The sequence below is a fragment of the Crinia signifera genome, chromosome 12, assembly GCF_055691185.1.
Source record: "Crinia signifera chromosome 12, ASM5569118v1, whole genome shotgun sequence".
NCBI lineage: Eukaryota > Metazoa > Chordata > Amphibia > Anura > Myobatrachidae > Crinia > Crinia signifera.
In genome coordinates this window covers 12866456-12886089 of record NC_139228.1, presented here as the reverse complement: position 1 = coordinate 12886089, position 19634 = coordinate 12866456, and the positions used below count along the sequence as shown (strand labels likewise).

At 45.7% G+C, this 19634-nt stretch overlaps 1 protein-coding gene and 1 long non-coding RNA gene across 4 annotated transcripts in view; one reads left to right on the top strand and one right to left on the bottom strand.

Annotated features, from left to right (window-relative positions):
• KIRREL1 (kirre like nephrin family adhesion molecule 1) overlaps positions 1–19634 on the bottom strand; it is a 253533-nt gene that overhangs the window by 120091 nt on the left and 113808 nt on the right. The window lies entirely within an intron of this gene.
• Positions 1–19634, top strand: part of LOC146050525 (uncharacterized) — a 237015-nt gene that overhangs the window by 197645 nt on the left and 19736 nt on the right. The window contains exon 6 of one of the 2 annotated variants that reach the window (XR_014466327.1): positions 16906–17303. The exons of the other annotated variant lie outside the window; for it this stretch is intronic. This is a non-coding gene — a long non-coding RNA (uncharacterized LOC146050525). Of the gene's footprint in view, positions 1–16905; positions 17304–19634 lie in introns of those variants that run through there. 2 annotated transcript variants of the gene reach the window in all.

Here is a 19634-nt window from a genome sequence, read left to right as displayed (position 1 = left end):
TAAGCCTTTTATTATATAGGATGGACTCAACCTGTATAAAAAAGCCCCCAAAAATGATGATAGCCATTGGCATCAGTTTTTTAAAAGAGAAAAAAAAAATTCCGGGACAGTTTAATTAAAACCTAGGACAGCTAGCGTTGCTGGGAATATACACAGAACCATTACAATGGCTGTCACAGAAGTAACGCAATGCACGCATTAAGGTTACATTAATTAACTGAAGTGCCCCATCTAATAAGAAGTTGAAGCTCTTGTGCTTCTTATCTTGCAGCGGTGATGATAGAACAGAAGTGGCCGGTCCACTGTAAGACACACTGGTCCCTGTGTCCTTAATACAAGCTCTAAGAAGAAAGGCTCCCGCACCCACTGTTAGTCCTTCGTGTCAGGTATGTATGGGTGCAGGCTATGCAGTGTGTTCCTTACATCATTGCTTAGATTTAAATCCCACCAAGGCTCTGTCTGTGTGGGGTTTGCATGTTCTCCCTTATTAGCATGAACTTCCTGAGCATTCTGGTTTACTCTTACAATCCAAAAACATAACTGGAGGCATTAACCCCAGTCTTTGTGTTGTTTTGTGTTTTTGTTTTTTAATGACCATGCAACGCCTTTGTTAGTGTATTATTATTATGACCCGTGTCCTGTAAATTATGTTTTAGATGTTCTCTGTTAATGGAAAATCAACCCCCTCCCCCCACAATTGCCGCTATGGTGTACTCTGGGTTTTTGGTTGTTTTTTTAAATAAAAGTTTAGCTGTTTCTCTCCGTCTATCAGTTCTGTGCTTTTGCTGACTGCGTCCTTCTCTCCTACCCCCTACATGGCGCCTTTATCGCCTCTTTCACTCCTGTTTTGATTTCCATTTGGTTTATATAATCTGCCTGTTTCCAAGGCAACAATGACAGGACATTACTCTTCAAACCAGACCTTATAAAAAAAAAAAAACAGAAAAAGAAAAGCGATGTCTTCCATTTCCTTAAGTTATTTTATTTCTTATCTACCAGTCAGTGGAAAAAAAGCAAAAAAAAAAAGAGTGAGAGAGAGAGGATTAATGAATGAGGATTGGGAGGGGGAGTCGGGCAGAGGGCAGGGTGGCTGCTGGTAGCAGAGATGGGAAAGTAACCTAGCGAGGGAAATAGGGCCGAGTTGTGAAATTCGGAAAATACTATTAAAAAGAATAAGAAACATACCGGGAAACGGCCTCATTGCATTTGTTGGAGTTGTCGTTGAATGAAAAAAGTGGTTCTGTTTCCATGGAGACGAGTCCCCCCCTCTACGGTGCTCACACACATTTTCCAATGGTTCAATGGGTAAAGGGCATTGGTGTAGACCCACTTATACGCATTTAAAAGCTTTCCGAATCAATCAGAGAATTCAAGCCTCAGTTGGAGGCCATTATAGCGTAAGAGGTCTCTGTCTAACACCAAGTTCTCCCGCGGAGTGGAGAGAAGCGCATATGAGGCCTATTAACATGTAAATGAGATGATGGGGTGGAGAAGCGGGGCTCTCGTAATGGACCAGGGGAGAGACGGAGAGAAGATTCTCAGATGCGACAATTCCATTTATGCTGATAGAAGTAGAAGGAGAGGGTCATTAAAGTGTGAAAACAATCATGCAATCACCATCTTGAGCCGCAGAGTTCCGCATCTGTGATCAAGTCACTGCCGGACGTTTATTTAACCGGCTGAGACAAAAGCAAAGAGACGACGAATGGATTACAGCGGCGGAAAATGCCAGGAATGGGAGGGCTCTGGAAACCTGGAGCCTCTTCCCAACTGGTGGGAAAAGTGGACGAAGCATTTGTGATGCCAAGTCCCATCCACACCAGGGGGGCAGATGCGGCTCCAGCATGGACTTTTGTAGGAAGCTGCCCTTCATACAGAGACGGCCATTGGCAGGGGCACGAATACGTCTTTAGGCGCACCATCAGCTGCAATATTGAAACTTGCATCAACGGTGGCAGGCGCAGTTTCTCCATCTGGACATGCTATCCTGTGTGAGAGGTCAGCGACATACCTATCTGCCCCCATAACCTTCCGAATACATAAACTATTGTCAGCTTGCCTATGAGCTCCTCCCCTCTGAATTAGGCCCCGAGAGTTGTAAGAGGTACAAACTTCAGAGGTCTTGGAAAATATGCATTTAATTCCATTAAAGCATTGCTGGAGCAAATCGGCTCCAAATCTGCAGGAGGTGGGTGGGGCTTCATAATGAGAAACAAGTTATGTCCCCTCCTACCTGGTAACATATTTACAATTTTTCCACCCTGTAATAAAAGGACTCGAGAAGGAGAGAGAGAGAAGAAAGGGAGAGAGAGAGAAGAAAGAGAGAGAGAGAGAGACCATGTGCACTGCTTCCTGCAAGCAATGTAGACAGATGATTAGGGTTGGCCATTGACTAGTCCAATAACCGTGTCCTCAATTGATGATATCATTGGTGGTTTACGATGGCAACAAACTTTTCAAAGGGAAAATATCAACTCTCTCAACTATACTATACTATAATAGGTTGAACTAGATGGACGCAAGTCTTTATTCAGCCTCACCTACTATGTAACTCTTTCCACCATTGTTGGCCATCAGTGCAGCTGCATTGAAGGGGCCAAAGTTGGGACTCTGCGGGTTGCAGGACAATTAAATATGGGGAAGGAACTTAATGACATAACAGGGTAATGTGCCCCTCCTTTGCCAGGGTAAAACCATCAACCATCAGTGGCAAAGCATCAATGATTGCTTATGCCTAACATGACCTACAGGTACACCCATGTTGGCCCATTCACATAAAAGCAGGGCGCACTACCGGGAGCGTGCTCGCACCTGGCCATTATTCCCCCCAGCTCTGGACACCAGCGAGTGGTTGGCTACACTGCCAATCTTATTAGCGGATTTTAGGTTTCTTTCAAAAAAATTACAACATTTTTAAACAACGGTTGAGAAAGGATCGTTCCTGTAAGATCTGCAACCGCTCTGAACGAGGAAACTGCAGGGAGCCGCATAATAAGCTCCAACATAACTTCTACAGCAGGGGATTATATATCTTTAACACAATCTGGGGTGGTGTATAGAACCCTTCGTCGATGGCATACCATCTTTCCTCCAAGGTGAAATGGACTGAATGGTGGAAACACTCGTTAAGCCGATGACGAGAAGGGATGATGAGTCCTTCATTGAGATCTGCGCCGGACGACTGATCCTCAAACCCCATGGCTCGCCTAGGAAAGACTGCGCTTCGGAGTGTCGGCCTTCGGACCGCGGCAGATACATCATAAAGTAGTCAAAGGACTGACACAAATTGTAATGGATCCCAACGTCAGTTTCTGCCAGAGATAAGTCATGCGGTAACTTGCGCTCTACCCGTCTATCCCGCCTGCTCTCTGTCTCCAGGATAACAGTGATAATCAGCATGAAGAATGTTCGCCAGCCTCAGATTTTTTTTTCTTGCTTCTACCTTACTGGGCCCTGTCTTTCTGTGTCTTGGAGCGGGAGGTTATAAAAATGAGCCTTGTACCCAGGAGACACTAATTATCTGCTAAGTGTGGAAGCCAGAGTGATTAATTAAGAGATAATAAAGAGAGAGGGGAGGGCAGGGGAAGGAATAACGCCTTGCTTTGATGATAAAACCCGAGGTAAGCCAAGCAATTAGGGGAATCTTTATCAGGCGTTAGCTTTAATCCACAAGTTATCTCCGTCCCAAATATTACAGTGAGGGAGAGAGAAAGAGAGAGAGAGAGAGAGGCCAGGCAGCGTTATAAGGACAGAGAAGGACATTCACGAGGTGCAATTAAAATACAAAGTCCACAAATGAAGGCAGAACTAGGGCTACAAACCCCTGTTTGTTTCGTAAGGGAGTCAACTATAACACAACACACACACGTAGCACATATATACCTTGGTGAATCTGATTCTGAGGTGGACACGAGGTCATGTTCCCCTGGTACAGATGCCTGCGTATGGCTTTACCGAGCACCAAGATGCCCACTTTCCACATTACATGCACCATTGACCCTTGTAGCGGCCCTATAGCAGGTTCAGTGTCTCTGACTATGACATTCTATACAATGTGCGCACTGTAGAGGTATTTTAGAGGTTTTGTTGCTGAACTAGGCCCTGAAATAATAAAACGCATAGTTATCCAGGTGGTTCTCAGTGCTCACTGCCATATTTCTGTGAAAGTCCATCCCACAACGCAAGTCAATAGATAAATTGACCATGGTATAGGATTTTCAATGTCCACTTAAAACTATTTCGTAAAAAAAAATACTTTTTGGGATGGGTAACATGGCAACGTCCAATTAGGAGGCGGCGGCGGCATTTAGCTGCTCATTAAGCTTAGCGAGCATCTCTGAATCAGGCCATATGTTTCACTCACTTGTTGCCACCACGGCCCTTATACAATCTTGTTACTTTAACCGCACGATACCGGATTACGCCCCCTAGAGGTCTCAGTGATGACACAAAACAGTGGGCCTGCGTTGTATGCGGCTACACTTCAGCGCGCCACTGACAGGTTTAAAGACGTCTTAAAAATGATTGTTAAATAAAGAGAGCGGGTCACTCATAAGAAACGGCGGCCGCTCTCCCTCTCTCCAGCCTCATGCCATCAGAATTTGGCTGCAGCCTGCACGCCATATATTACAGGATCAGTAATGTGCTGTCACTTTAAATGGATAATATAAGGGATGGGAGAAGCCAATTATTAGATCACAAAACCTGCTCAGCAAAAATTGTGAGCGGGTCCCGTCCAACAGTGTAAAATGCATGAAAGGGAGGAAAAAAAAAATTGGCCGGGAATTCTCCATCTCTAACTGATGTATAGACAGTCGCCGGGGGGGATTGTGCTTAAAGGAGCCGGATTCCTACTTGTAGATGCCATTAAGTGCGAGCTCCGGCCCTGTCATTTATCTCTATTCTACATTTCTGCAAAGACGGCACTTTTTCCTGGAGATGACACAAGACTGTGGTTTGTATTACTCTCAGGCTGCTGAAAATATGGTATAATTATACATTTTATATATATATATATATATATATATATATATTGGCAATTTGATGGGAGGGGAAGGTATATAGTATCAGCGATGGCCTCGCAATAGTGCCCACAGATCCCACGGTGGCTTGGAGGTGCTGGGTAGCATGTGGGCACTGGGGGAATGCAGGGGATATCACCACCTCTTGGACCTGCAGATATTTGTCTGCGGACCAGTTGTGCCTGCCTACATTGCAAAATGACCCTCCCAAAATGGCTACCACCTCAGAGGAGACCGTCAATATGGATTCTGGAGGAGGAGGACATTTTTAATGTGGTCAGACATGACAGACCCCAGGTGTCGGTGGAGGATCAGGTACTTTTTCCAGGGGGGGGGGGGGGGGCTGTTTATATAGATTTGGTGTGGTCATATCCCAGTTACTAGAGCACTCTAATGGCAGTCCGCCCACGCACACACTTCCCGCAGAAGGGGGTGTCCGGATATTCCGATGGGAGTCCAAAAGAGACATTCCCTTTAAGAAGGTTACGTAGGAAATCCTTATATAGGTTGCTGTACTGAATATACAACATTCCATACATGGACCACATGTCCATCATGAGCCGCAGTGTCATCACTGGGCACTAAAAGCCCGTTGTGCTCCTGTGATGTGGAAAGAATGTTACAGAATGGAGAGAATGACAAAGGTTCATGCGAGGCAAAACATGGCTGATGATCCCGACGGCTGCAGCATACTTACTGCACGGCCCCACGTACCCAGATAGACGCAGCAGGCCTGGCCTATTATTACCAAGCAGTAAAAGGGTTACTGAATTACTGACACCTACTTTTAAATTAATTTTAAAGCCTACGTAAATCAAATGAGACAGGCCGCAGATTCCTCCAGGAGAAGTTCTTAAATGCTCTCTCAGCCCTGATCATGGCATTTAATGATGTAGAGGATAATTCTCGTTAGAGGTAATTTAACTCCCTATCACCGAGGACCCTGATATGATGGAGAACCCCAAAATGCTGAACATCTCTCATGATGTGCAAATGTGGCAAACATTATCTCTAAGAACACACCGTTTCTATTAGGAAATGCTAGGAGAGTTGTATTAAAGAATGTCGAGAGATAAAGTGAAGCGATAAAGTATCAGCCAGCCCCCAACTGCCATTTTTCAAACACAACTGGGATCATGGCAGTTAGATGCTGGTTGGTTGAAACTTACCTCCCAGTCAGCATCCAGGAACACCCACTCACATTTCATAGAGTGTGTCTACAACGTCACCGCGACTGTGTGTACAATATCAGCACTCAGACATGGGGTGTTTGTGTGACTATCAGCATAGCGCCCCTTAAAGGGGCAATCTCTACCCGCTCTCACTGCATTCTGCAGCTTAACCCCTGTATCTGCATGAGAGTGCTGAAACTTTAGCGCACCCTTACACGTGCAGCAAGGAACGCTGACATCCCACCAGCTCCTGTCATCGGCATCAGCATTTGCTCTCATTACAAAGGGTCAACATAGGGATGGTCATCAACCATCGTTGGTTGTACTAGTCAATGGCTGAAGTTCCCAACATTTCCACTTTGACCATGCATGGCCGCAGCTACTGTCATCTTTGCATGGGCTTCCCATAAACCATTGTGTGAAATCATAGTCCAGCGACGGTTTAATCAGGTATAAGCTTATGTGCAATGAGGGCCTAACGTGTGGTTTCAAACAAACCACACCCACTTTCTGAAAAAAAACAAAAGTTCACTGTAAGCCACTTTAAAGGTCCACAAATGTGGACTCTACCACTGAAATTAGGATTGTTGCCAGGCGTCAGTCACAAAGGTATATGGGGGGGGGGGGGGGCAGGGATGTTGTGTTGCAGTTCATAACCCTAATATGTGTTTAGGAATGACCTTGATCCAGCTACCTGGAAAAGTGGTGAAGTCTCCCCATATCTACCTCCCCCCCCCCCCCCCACCACCACACACACCTGCCGCTCCCCCAGCTCACTATGCTCAGCCACACGTATTTGTTGCCCCTAATTCAGCAACCATGCCTCCCTACGTCACCTTCCAGCAAGTCTATCTACATGTGTGGCAAATGAACTGTAGCCAGCTGTACGATACAGTATAATCACCAAAATGAATCACTATACAATAGAAAAACCCGAAGGGATAATGCATTAAATAAACAATTGTCTTATTTCGATGTAAACCACAAAAATCAATAAATCCATCTAGGAAAAACTATATTTTAATGAAGATTTTGCTTCCAGTAAGTCAATTCACATAAAAACGGATTATGGTCAATATGAAAGCAGGCCAAGGCCCGAGTCTTTATGCAGTAAGGTAGCGGTACGGCCTTCCATCAGCCAGAGTAGACCTGTCATGTACACACTGACAGTGACAGGAGGAAAATCAATACACTCCGCTAGCAAAATTGTTCTAAAACGTATAGATTTTTGCTGAGAACGCCTTGAATATCGGCCGCTAAACTTTCTACGCCTTGCCAGACAATGGGACTGTGTGCATAGTAACTGTACATGGGGAGATGGGTGTATGATGTCATTAACTATGAGAACCAGTTCAGTAGATAATGGGGACTGTGGATTTAACCGTTTGCCTGGTGTCACCCTGTTGCTTGATTTTTGCATACATGTGCCTAAAGCTATCCCCCCCGCTGCCGCCGCCAATATCTGTGTCATCGGGGACCCGGTGAGGCATCAACATTGGCAAGTGCATACACACTTGGCAATACTGGCGGGGATGTGCCAAAGCAGCACATTGGGGGGCGTACATTCCGCAGCATAGGCCTCGTTAACGACCCGCTCCCACGTCTGTACATGAATGAGGGGACATTAGCGTCCCACGGGAGCATGCAGTGGCCGTCAGGCAGAGCATACACACTGGGCGATATAATGAACGATTTAAACAGAAATAGATTCTCAGTCCAACGGCACTTTCAACCGCAGCTGGATTGCTATCCAGGAGCACCACTCCTTAGCATTTATACATAGGACAAAAATAGAGGGTAGCTTCCCAGCGCTGGTTGGGTCCAATAGGTGGTAGATGAACGGTATTCCTTCCACGTGCATCCTGTCCCGCTTGATGCCGGAAGAAGTGTAATGCAGCGTAGAAAGTTCTGTTTCCGGAAATACGTCTGTGTCACTTCCGCCTTCCGGCTCCCGGATGCCATTATTAAGATTGCAGTATGTACAACTGCAATCTTAATAATGGCATCCGGGAGCCGTCCTGTCAATACGCAGCTTGCGGGTCAAAAGCACTTCCGTATTTGCGTTCCAAAAGGCGGAAGTGACACAGACGTATTTCCGGAAACTGAACTTTCTACGCTGCATTACACTTCTTCCGGCATCAAGCGGGACAGGATGCACGTGGAAGGAATAACTTCTATGGGGTGAAACCCGGAATGGACTTTGCTTATTTTGCACATTTACTATGTATGTTCTGTGGATCTTTTTATGGAATACTGTATTATGAATTATTGGAATTGTTTTATTGATTTATGGAGTTTATATCGTATTTTAAATGAGATGTTTATACTTTTATGCTTATGGTACAACCCGGGTTTTGGTACTCTCCCTAGACCGGGGCAGGATTGTTCCCACCCCCGTATCAAGGTTTGGGTATAAAAACCCTACATTGAGACACTATTATCACACCCTGAGGAAGGATTAATTTTGAAACGCGTTGGTGTGCATAAAGGGAGGCACGGACAGCTTCTGGATCAGACCCTTTCCATCGGTCCCACTATTCTCCAGCTCAATCCGGATGAGAGGGATTTTTTTTGGTGGTTATATCTGGAGCTCTCTGTCCCTCACCTCATTTTTTAAATTACTTTTTATCTGTATTGGAATTTTTTATTCATAATAAACCACTGGTGTTTGGAAAACACGTTGTCCTGTTCTGGAAACTCATTGTGCTGGCTGGGACGCACTAAAGAAACCCCTATGTGAACATAGGGCACTGCCACCAGGTCAGTACTATGTGAAACAGAGTGTGTATTTGTCACAGAAAATTGAAGCTTTTAAAGAAACCGTGATGTGCATACAGGGAATTATAACAAGGTCAGTTGTAATCTCCCCGTGTTTGGATAGGAGTGTATAAGACCCCTTTGAATTGAGCCTGTAAAGATACCTTTTTCTGCACATAGGGACCAACACCAAGGTCAGTGTGGTCCCTTAGGTTACTTACCCAGGGATACCGTTCATCTACCACCTATTGGACCCAACCAGCGCTGGGAAGCTACCCTCTATTTGTGTCCTAGATACAATGAACGATATCGCTCATAAGTGCCAAACACTCATATCGTCACATGTTTTTGGTCCCATGGTCACCGTCAAAGTGTACCGCTGCGCTCACCATGCTTCCGGCACGGTGCCTCGCTACCCTCTGCATACTATTCCAGTCTCCCGCCACACCCTAGTGGATAGTAGGGCATGAAATACTGCCTGTTGGCACATGTCGGCTCAAAAAACGCATGCCAACCTTTTGACCTTGCCAGTGGTTGGCATCAAGCGTTAACAACAGAGCAGTTAAATTACCCAGGAAAACTCCACATACTTGTTAATAAAAAATAAAATAATAAAAAAATATATATATTCCATTAAGAAAGAAAACTTGTAATAATTAAATTGAGCTAAAATGCTTTCAGAGTAAATGAGTTTTTTAATGACACATTCGGAGTGATTACATCGTGCAAGAGGCAGAGTTCAGGTTTACAAAATACAGTGGTGATAAAGGGAAGATTCTATTAAACATTGCGGCTGCCTTCTGTAAATGCCATTATTATATGGATTATTTTTTTTTTACACTAAACTAAATCATATTTGTTCTCTGACAGATACGGAGTACAGAATCGCTCGACTAATAGTCCTCCATTAACAAACCCAGGAGAAGAAGAAGATTGTCATTTGCTTTCCATAAGAAATAAATGTAGCCAAATGGTTTACAGACTGTGAGAAATAGAGGGAATTCAATAATGTACATACAGTACATGTAATAAGAACTAAGGCTGGGAAAATACAAGAAGCATTATGACTGGCTAGGAATATTCCTAATGCTAACAGCGTCTATCAACACCTTGTGATTGGCTGAGGAGGCAAATTGTGGGTGTTTTCACCTTCGGCATCACTGCCCGGTAAGGTAACTGCATGACTACCGAGCGAGGTGCGTTGGATCGGAGTGCGGTTGCCAAACATTCATTTAGCTCTATGAAATCTAGGGTTCTAGAGTTACTCCCCATACATACAGTACTAGGCCAGGCAGGAGCAAAGTATGGCACTCCAGCTGTTGTAAAACTACAAGTCCCATCATGCCTTGCCACAGTTTTGCTATTAGGGAATGCTAAGGCATGCTGGGATGTGTAGTTTCACAACTGCTGGAGGGCCACAGTTTGTCTTTCTGACTGATATTGTGAATAATAACCCCTAGTGTATAAACTCAGTATCATTAACTATGCGCGCCCCTGCGCTTCGTTAACGACACCCTCCCTCATCTGTCCTTGTCGCTTCCCGCTCCGTCACTCCCTTTCCCACCCCCGGCGTTGGCGGGGACTCGTTTAGTGTGTATCGGGCTTTAGAAACACCCTTTGCGATTTGTGTCATCCTTTGCATGGGTTTTATAATAAACAGGGTGGTTGCATCACAGTTATATCCTGTCTGTACTACGGATGTGCAACAGTGACAATGGGGCAGATGTATTAAGCCTTAAAAAGAGATAAGTGCGAGGGTGATAGATTGATAAAGGTCCAGCCTATCAGCTCCTAACTGAATTTTTTTTAAACTGTCTATAACACAGGGTTGCCGACCCTCCCGGAATTTCCGGGAGTCTCCCGAAAATCGGGTCCCCCTCCCGGCCCCCCCGGAAGGGTTGGAAACCCTCCCGGATTTAGGGGTGACCCCCGCTGTCCCCCGGATCGCGGCATTAAAATGCCGCAATCCTCGGGTCTCAGAGAAGGGGGCGGAGCTAAAATGACACAATTGTGTCCCGCCCCCTCCACGGAGATCCCTGAATTCGCTGGTTTACCCGCATGGGGGCGGGGCTTAGTGATGTCACGCTTAAGCCCCGCCCCCTGAGCGGCTGCTGTAACTCTCCTCTCCGGGCTTCTCTCGGAGAGGAGAAAAGGAAAGTCGGCAACCCTGCTATAACATGTCAGTTAGGGGCTGATTGGACGGTTATCACCCTTGCGTTTATCTCTTTTTAAGGCTTAATACATCTGCCCCAATGTAATATTAGCTTTATGTTTTAGTGGGGTGACTGTGTTCTTTGTATTTTATCCTGCGATTGCTTTGTCACTGTACAATCAGTTTTTCATACAATGTCAAATTTGTTCTGCTTTTGTTGATGACAGCAAATTCATATTTGTAGACGACACATATTAATCAGGAACGCGGTTAGCATCCAAGTGACTTACGGTGCTGGGGGAAGTTTGTTAAAGTTAGGTTACGAGGAGGGAGGGTTAGGCCTTACACAGTGAGGTTAGAGTTAGGTTGCAGTGTGGGGGGTTAAGTTAAGGTGGCAGGGTAGGAGGGTTCAGGGGTAAGGTAAATATACACACTGGAGCCCTATGGGGGTCCGATGGGATGACTGGTGCGTCAGATCTGAGATGCGGGCAGCGGATGTCTCTGTATAAATCCCACAGTAGCCCTGAATCAGCCCATTACCCTGCATTACACCGAATGCCGCAGTATAGTTTGTTGGCTGTGAATGTCACTCCGCTACAGTCTACATGTATGTACATCAGCCCTTTCCTACAGCCTCTCACACTGCTGTATAGCTGGCACGCCACATCATAAATTATTGCGCAGTAATTTGCAGCCAGCATTTGCATAAATTGTATAAATAAATGATATTAATCCTGTGCTTCCCCCACGGGGTGGAGGTAATGCGCTCTCCCTCTGCCCCCCTATGGTCTGTCTCCTCTCCAGCGGACGTACATAACCAGGCGATGGAACGCGGGATAGAGCCTAACGACCTAATTTCTGCCTAAGTCTGAGGATCACTTTCCCCCCTCTGATTCTCCTGGACCCATCTCCATCCTTTTATGCTGTCAATCATCAACTTCTCCCGGACACTCTCCGCTCAATTACTGTGAGATTCAGCTTTTATTCCGGTATATATCCTATTTATCCAGCGGCTTGTGTTCCGTCTCTACTGCACCAGACTGCCATCTGACCCTAGTCCTCCATGATCAGCCAAGCTCCACCCGCCCAGATACACCTGATCAACATCCTGCCACACGGAAACAGTATATGTGTTACTAAAGGCATCAGGTAAAAACATTACCTGGTAGAACTTTATGAGACAGCCAAATAATAAAAAAAATACGTACTGGGCTCGTGTTACAGAACCATTGGGAAATGACAGGAGCCCCACACACACATTTCGTACCATAAAAATATAAGCCAACACCAAAGTGGGGCCCCTAGGCACATGCCTAGTGGAAAATCCACCACTGAGGCATGGGTTGGCTTGGCAGTCTGGAGGCATTGGGACAGGTCCCGACATAAAGGGGGCAGTGACATAATGAGGGGCATATGGTGCGGCCTGACCCTTAAATTTGCCCCTGTATACAGTACTGCCATCACTTCCGTGTTTTAAAATTAAATGCACTAGAACACATTACGTCCTGTTCCTGATACATGGTAGCCATGCCTATAATTCACTAGCCACATGTCCAAATTACAGTCTCACACCCCTCACCCCTACAGGATCCCAAAATCAAACACCCACTTTCGAAAAAATCTCAGTGCTTTTAAGATCCAGTCTTGGGGAGGTAGAAGGCAGAAAAACCCTTTTAAAAAGTCACAGATGGGGCAGCAAATGAATAAGGTTCACGTTAAGCAGGTGTGCCCATCTCGTGGTGTCACCACCCCTCATTTCACGCAATCATTTATGCAACTGAGTGATTATCGGTCATCTATATATATGCACCGCGATTGTACAGCGCATGTGCCGAAGTACCTTCGTGATACCGCGCACAGCAACTTTCAAATGACTCTAATTTGCGAGTACCGCTGTGGTCCTACAAGATAGCTGAGAGGGTTTTAGTAGCTCTCAGTTTTAAGGCAAATCCCATTAAAGGGGTCTTAGACGGTCAAGGGGCCACAGAGAAATGTGGGTACAGTTTTCCCTTTGGAGGGGAGAGGAGAGAAGCCAAATTCCAGCTTGTTAAAGGGAAATTCTTTTGTTTTAATTTGTGTTTTTCTGGATCCGCCAGAGTAAAAGGCTGCAGCAGTCTGTACTGATTCCCTAAGCAATTCCTAACAGCTGTGCTCCCATTTTTTTCCTGTGGTTTTGTATTAATAGGTCATTCTGGTTTTTAGGTTAAAGCTGAAGCGTTTTTGTGCAGTTCAGCACATTCTTTCACTTTTTTTTATACTTTTTTTTGGGATTTGTGTATCTGCGCTGGTTTCTTGAGGTTGTACCGGGCCAGAGGCTGTTTTTCTATGCCTCAAAATGCTGGGCCAGGCATGAGAGGGTTACCGCTGGTGATAACATTATTTGCCTATACCATGCCTACAAAAAAAGTACATCCTTATTAACGCATATTTATAAATATGACCCTTGGTCTCACTCCCTCATGGTGATCAGGAAGTTCTTGTTTTTATAGGAAACTGTCCAGTGAATTGGCCGAGCTACACCTCTATGATGTCATCGCCCCTCCTCCATCCACACGCTCCATATAAGCAGGAGCTGAAGATGTACTAGACTAGGGCCAATTCTTTCCACCACTGCTCCTGAATCAGGGATAGATGACCGGTCACTGGAATATATTGCAATGAGGCCATGGGCATAACCAAACATTTGTGGGCCCCATAGCAACATATTGAATGGGCACTTGTACCAATAAGTAATATACATTTTCTGCCCCATAATAGTTCCCTAGTTCATTTTCTGAACCGTAATAGTGCCCTAGTCAATATTATGCCCCACAGTAGTGCCCTATTTTTTTTTTTTAATGAACCATCGTACTGTAGTTCCTTACTTTACATGATGTCACATATCAGGGCTGTCAGTACACAATATGTCACATATTATCCCCAATTTACATTATGATATACAGTGTCCCCATTCATTTTATGCCACACTTAAGTGGCTCCATTTCATATTCTGCCGCATTACACTGCTCTGATTATTATGTAACTTTATAGTGCCCTCCACATTCCGACGAGCAGATCAGATGATGACACATGAGTGCCCTCCAGTACATTTTGAGCCACGTTACTGTGGCCTCCAGTTCAAATTATGCCAAACAACATTGCCCCCTTACCATTATTACATCCACTACGCACACATCTCACTGAAAATGTATTATCACACAGTACAGACTGGGAAATAAATCAGACCCAATTGAATAGCAATCTGGGAAATTGGCATGCAACTTTATAACCCGAGTCCAGGCCCCTTAAGCTTCTGTGCCCCGTACCAATGACACCCTTTGCACCCATGAATGAGGCCCATTTGTCAAAATTTGCACTTATTTCCTGTAAGTGAAAACATTCTGTGCCCTTACGTCAGACAATGCAGAATACACAGACTGCACAAATCGGAGAGACACCCAGTAAGATGGGCGAAGGTTGAATTTAGGGCAACAGGCTGAGGAAACAATGGTTCCGGCAAGAGGCGACTATTACAGGGGGGGGCAGGAACCAGAGAGATGCTGAAAACGTGACAACCCCCCGAGGTTTCGGTGATTAAAGGGCACAACATATAGTGCTGCAGCCACTAGCAGCTGGCCCCACGCTGAGTGCATCTCCCTGCCGCACTGCACTGATGCCATCACTGATAGATAAAATACATACAAATAGATACATTTATCTGTTGACTCGAGGTGGCAATAACGAGCCACCCTGCTGGGCAGTGGAGCGGGGGAAAGAGCCGTCACACTGTGCCGATTGCACTTACTCATCCTCCAGAAATGATTCCCTTCTCCGCTCTGACTAATAACCGGCTGCTGGGACTACACCTCCCACCCTCCGCTGCAGTCGGGCGAGCAGGATATAGAGCTTCAGGTTAACCCGGGGATGTGCACACGTGTATATACTCATCAGGCAGCTCTATAGCATGGAGGCCATCGCTTTATGGGCCGAGCACATAACTGACCTAAGAATTAGTGCCGGTAATGAGGCCCGAGGCACTTTGAGCCTCACAAAAGAAAACCTGCATGGAAGATTATTATTTTTATGAGGAGACCTCTTCGCCTGATCAGAATCGGGTTTGGCAGCACCAACTATAGTCATCATACATACTCCTAGTCTAATAAAGGCACACTGCGGGTAGGGATGGCCATCGACGATTAGAAATCATCGATGGTTTATGGCCGATGTCGAATAGTTTTGACATCGATGGTGGAGAACCAGATGGTTTCCCACCATCGATGTCAGGCTTAACTGAATAGTTTAATTTCTATTTTTTCATTAAGGAACCTGCGAAGCCCCACCCCCGTATTTTGATTGGCCCACAGGCCAATCTTTCAAAGCAAATGGATGACCATCGATATGTAAAAACATTTATGGTCATCCATTGCACGCTTATACACCATCGATGGCCTGTTGCACTTTTGCCATCGATGGCAAAGGCAACGATGGCCATCCCTAACTGCGGGTGAAATGTAGCAAACTTTGATGCGAGATCGGGTACAAACCAATCAACTTTTAACTGTCATTTTATAGGCTGTGGGGTAGATGTATGAAGCAGTGATAGGGGAGGAGAAATGATAAATTGATTGGTACTTTACACCGGCTAATCAGCTTCTGACTGTTAAATTACAAGCTGGGTTTGAAAAGGGACCGTTAGGAGGTGATTGGCCGGTGATAATGTACCAGGAACTTTATCACTTCTCCTCCCTTATCACTGCTTCATACATCTACCCCTGTGTTTAAAAATTGACAGAAGCTCATTGGTCGGTGCTTTATCTCTCCCCAAGCTTTTGATCTGCCCTACAACCAGGCTTTAGCTGCAAATGGGTCCACCCAGATATCCAAACTGTTGTGGCCTTTGACCCTAGTCATCACCAGGGTTATTCCCAGGTCGGATCCGGGAAGCCTCTGGTGTGAATGGGATGACCCCGCATTTCAATGACCCGGGCAATGCCCAAAAGCAGCTGGTTAACGGGCACAGTAGCGCCTAGAAATAACATCATCTCCAAGCGTCCACTGCTAGATGGAAAACCCGAGTCTGGTGTGATTGGCGGGCAAAAATTTCTTATTGGAACATGAACGCTGCTGGGGAGACCCTCTGCCCAGGATGTGAAGTGATAGAAAAATAGGGCAGTCGCTTGTATTTTTGTTTTTTTAAAGATATGGGTAATCACCAGCCAGACTAATATACAGCTGCCGCGACTCTCCGCTGCAAACAGCCAGTCCCTCCGCTCTCTCCACCAACTATATAGAGCAAAGGCTTTTATGGACTCTCCGGCGTGCAAATACATAAAGCTGAGGGTTAAGCCACCGGGGAGTGGGGAGGAATCGCGCGCGCGCTCATAAAAGCATGTTTGCAGTTGATAAGAGGTTTAGAGAGGAAAATATATATAAATATAAAAATATACAAAGGGCTGTGTAACAGTAACAGCACGCGCCTGCACCCCTGACAGAAGGGGGCCTGCTGCAATCTTACCGGTCCATGCACCGCAGGCTGTAAGCATCCCGCATAGGTCGGCGAGGGTCAAGGGTAAGCACGTCGCCTCACTATGGTGCCTAATTATTACTAATAGCGCTACAGCCCTGGAAATGAACATTCCTTATCGCGGCATAACGAGTTATCTGGATTGCTTTTTCTGTGCGATTTATTAAGGGACTCATGCCGAGACAACTGCTCCGATAAGCGCGGTTAAAGGATTACTATAGCAGCAGCGAAACGGTCGTTGACAGGTTCCATCGTCGCACCTCTTTGTATAACTCATTTATATGCCCTTTATCCATTTAGGAAGAATCTCTCAGAAGTGGGCTGCGAAGCTGTTGCTGGGAGAACCACATCTACATCATCAATGGGTTGCACAGAGAGTAAACTATGAAGAACTACTGTGTGAGTACGGCCCCTAAGCTGACTGTACGGTACAAGACCCAGCTACCTCTGGAACCATGGAACAGCCAACTGCATCACCCGTTACAGCAACTGAGGACGTATCACCAGGTGGATGGAATTTGCTTCACAGAGGGGAATACTGACCACAAAAGAACGTGACAACAAGACGTGGACTCATCTCAGTCTATCTATAAAAGGAGATGAAGACACATAAATGAAATAAGTTTGACCCCTCACAAACAACAGATGCATTAATGCATTCAAGCCCGGGTTCAGTAATAAATGTTGGAGGAAGCGGAGCGATTTTATGCCGGCGCGTACTCCTCTATGTCGTGCTGCGTATGTGCCATGGTGGTTTTGCGGTGCCGGTCGCAGTGAGGATAATTCGCAATGTGAGTGACAGGCCTATCTGTCTGCAGTAACGTAGCGTGGCTACCCAAACACAAGCACGCTGCAACCACTTTGGAGGCGCGTCTTATCGCAAGCGGCAATGCTGCGCAGTCATAGGGCTACTCTGAAGGATAATGGTTCGGTACGGGTCATTGGCTCCACCCATATTTGGTCGACATGCATTGGGTCGACAAGGTTGGCTAAGGTTGACAAGGTTGACACAAGCATTACGTCGACAATGGCAAGGTCGACATGAGTTGTTCACGTTTTTGGCCCCGAATGTCGACAGTCTAATGCTGGCCACACATCAGACCAACTTTCCTCCAACCATCCAACTAGTTGGTTGGATGGAATAAAAACCTGGTACTGGATAGGAGGAAATGTAATTTGTAATGAAGTCATTTGTTTCCCAAATCTGAAAATGGACAACAACTGTAATTGGACCTATTTGGTTCAAACTATTTCACTGAAGGTTTTTGTCCATTCTCCTGAGTTTGTGAGCAAATTGCTTATTGGCATTTGCTCCCATACAGTACCAGATTTTCAGTCCAACCAATCAACTAGTTGGATGGTTGGAGGAAAGTTGGTCTGATGTGTGGCCATCATAAGCGTATCGCTGCGCTCAGAACACTATTTTATTTTCCCATCATGCTGTAGTGGATGATAGGGCATGAAATGCCACCTGTCGGCTCAAAAACAAAAAAAAGTGAAAAACTTATGTCGACCGTACTGTTGTGTCAACCTTCCAACCCTGTCGACATTAGCCATGTCGACCTTAATGGGGTCTACCTAATGACCGTATCCCTAATATTTGCCCAATGTGCCTCTGATGGGGACGTCTTTGTATGCAAGCGGTGGGTCAGAGATGCTGCCACATTAGCTCCTCACATCCGCTGAGTACTAAAGCGCAGTTGCGGCGGCGTTAGCGTACACCTCTGAATCAGGAACGCCTCCTGATTATGAAATGATTGATTTCTGGGGAAAATTCTTATGTGACATCATAACACGGCTTTAGGTGTGTCACCTGCGGACAGGTGTGCTCACATCGTGTGGAATGGGGGTGGGGAGTAAGCTTCTACAGACTGGCGTTGGAGCCCATCGTTGACAATTTCCATCTGTATTACGGAGTAACGAGACAGATTAGGCATTTAGCAAACGCTGCGGATGCTGCTCGGGAATTAGACTATGAAATCAGCCTATTCTCCTGTAAGACAAAGTCCGGGATATCTTCACGTTGATTAATTAGCAGGATATTTCCCCTTGCAGGAGGTGATTAAGGAGGGCAATTGCAGCCCCTTAAGGATGAGATATTAATAAGCATTCCTTATCATGACTATCATTAAACAGCCTTTGTTTGGGGACAAAAAGCAGCCTAATTACAGTTGATTCTATTTGCACAAAGCATCTTAATATAAACAGTGAGGAAGCAGCAGGAAGCGGCTTTGTGGATGGGAAGGCAGGCGTCACAGCACAATGCGGCACTGTAGAGTGACACCGAGCATCTCCTGCCAGGTCTGCCGTGCTGGTGGCTACGCTGGATAAATGAAAGGACGGATGATTAATTAGGTAGGAACGGGAAGCTGGCACGGGGACGGGCACCGGCAACACTCCCCATAGATACCCTGGAAATACAGCCTGCTGTATAGTCTGCGTATAGATACAACACTGTTCTAACACTTCCAGAAGTAAAAATAAAAGTATTCAAAAATAAAAACACAACGGTATAAACCCTTATTAGGATGTATGACCGATGCTTGTGTACATTTAAGGCTGTATTCCCCTGGGTGTGGGTCATTAGACAGACTGGCCTTAGGTCGACACACTCAAAAGATCGACATGGCATTAGGTCAACAAAGTCATTAGGTCAACACAAGCTTTAGGTCAACATAGGCAAGGTCGGCAGTCAAAAGGTCGAGCTGGTGTTTTTAACTTTTTTTGTCCCGAATGTCGACACAGTCGACCTGGGCACCGTTCTGTCATCTACATACGCCACAGTCTTAACTTTAATGACAACATGGGGACAGTCAGCACATTTCTATGACAAGCGTCAATTCGCAGCCACCTTGTGTACAAAGTGCCTAAAAAGTTGGCGTGACCATTATGACCACTGAAAATTCCCAAGTAAGAAAAGGACACCAATAATCAGTGGTTCTCAAAGTCGGTCCTCAGTTCACGTTTTCCAGGTCAACCCGGCAGGAGCACAAGTGCACTCATTACTGACTGACACCATTCAAAAGAGC